We start from the raw sequence: 2,218 nt of genomic DNA on the forward strand, positions 1-2,218 counted from the left end.
AGGGCCAACACCAACTAAATCATCCTAGCCAGGGCGTTGTGAGGCCGGGCTTTAAAAACCTCTAAGGATGGAGATTCCACCATTTCCCTAGGTAACCCATTCCAGAGCTTCACCACCCTCCTAGTGAAATAGTGTTTCCTAATATCCAACCTAGACTTCCCACACTGCAACCTGAGACCATTGCTTCTTGTTCTGTCATCTGCCACCATTGAGAACAGCCTAGCTCCATCCTCTTTGGAACCCCCGTTCAAGTAGTTGAAAGCTGCTATCAAATCCCCCCTCCCTCTTCTGAAGACTAAATAACCCCAGTTCCTTCAGCCTCTCCGCGTAAGTCATATGCCCCAGCCCCCTAATCATTTTCGTTGCCCTCTGCTGGACTCTCTCCAGTTTCTCCACATCCCTTCTGTAGTGGGGGGAGCAAAACTGGACATAATACTCCAGGTGTGCCTCATCAGTGCCAAATAGAGGGGAATAATCACTTTCCTCAATCTGCTGGCAATGCTCCCACTAATACAGCCCAATATGCCATTTGCCTTCTTGGCAACAAGGGCACACTGCTGATTCATATCCAGATTCTCATCCACTGTAATCCCCAGGTCCTTTTCTGCAGAACTGCTGCTTAGCCAGTCAGTCCCCAGCCTGTAGCAGTGCATGGGATTCTTCCTTCCTAAGTGCTTCCTTCCTTGTCTTTGTTGAACCTCAGCAGATTTCTTTTGGCCCAATCCTCCAATTTGTCTAGGTCACTCTGAACCCTATCCCACCCTCCAGCATATCTACTTCTCCCCCCATCTTAGTGTCATCTGTGAACTTGCTGAGGGTGCAATTAATCCCATCATAGAGATCATTAATAAAGATGTTGAACAAAACTGACTCCTGGGGCACTCTGCTTGATACCAGCTGCCAACTAGACATTGAGCCATTGATCACTATGTAAATCCACTGAATGCATCCGATGAAGTGAGCTGTAGCTCACGAAAGCTTATGCTCAAATAAATTTGTTAGTCTCTAAGGTGCCGCAAGTACTCCTTTTTCCGAATACAGACTAACATGGCTGCTACTCTGAAACCTATGTAAATTGATGTAACCATTAAGATGTCCTGCTGTGTAAACAAGGGTGTTTAAAAGAACCATCCTATTTGTTTTAGACATATTTGGTATATTTTATAAGTTTTCCATATTTATTTAAGACAATGAGTAGAGAATTTAATGTTTCTCCAAAAATCTGTTTTTGGCTCTGATAACTCATCTCTTTCAAAATAACTATTTAAAGAAATATTAAATACTGTGTAGAACATACTTTTAATATTTACAGCTCCAACAACTGAAAGGGTATATAGATATCTTAAAAACATTTAATTTATTTTTACTATAATTCATTCCTTTTTTGTTATACTCAGAAAACAAACACTTTCCCCCTACCATTGCAAAATTGAATTTGTTACTGACCAACATGGTCAATATTAACATTTAACAGTTGTCAAATGTAGCAATAGTTTTCCACTCAAATGACTAATTACACCCTCAGTTAAGCTGCTGTACAATTTCCACTGAACTGAAAATATAATTCTACTATAGACCAAGTGTTGTATGTGACTCTCCTCTTTTCACTTCAGAAAACCAGTGGCAAAGTTGCTCCTAAATACACCAAGGGAACAGAATACAAACAATAGAAACCAAATACACTATAACAACCCACTTTGCTATTACAGTATTTTCCTTTGTTTCTCAGAAGTAAGTTTTATTCTATGAGGAAAAAAGGTAACAGGTAAGTGTAGCAGAACACTGCCATGAAACCAGAGCTTTTTTCCTATTTCTTGTAGGAGGCAGAGCTAGAGTCCTACTTCAGCTTCTGATAGGAAAGAGATCCCTAGACCCAGCAGTGGCTGTGCTTTAGTTGATCAAATGGAGTGTAAGCAGTGTCAGGATGAGCTCCACCCTGACATCTGGTGGTGAGGTGTGGCAAGTTGTGGAAAAGAACTTCAGGGGCCGATCTCATTTGCATAGGCACACCCACCACGCCTAGAATGAGACCATAGCTGCCCAAATGGTCACTTTGGCTGCTGTGGGATCCCCAGTGTCTCTGTTATTGGGGCAGGAAGAATAAATTGTTATTACCCTGATTATGGGAACTGTGCTTGGAACTGTACGTGGCCTTTTGTTACGATGGAGGGATTCACCATCATCTAAGTAGCACTCGCTAGGCAAGGGTCATGGGTTC

Source organism: Lepidochelys kempii, chromosome 8 (assembly GCF_965140285.1).
Source record: "Lepidochelys kempii isolate rLepKem1 chromosome 8, rLepKem1.hap1, whole genome shotgun sequence".
Lineage (NCBI taxonomy): Eukaryota > Metazoa > Chordata > Testudines > Cheloniidae > Lepidochelys > Lepidochelys kempii.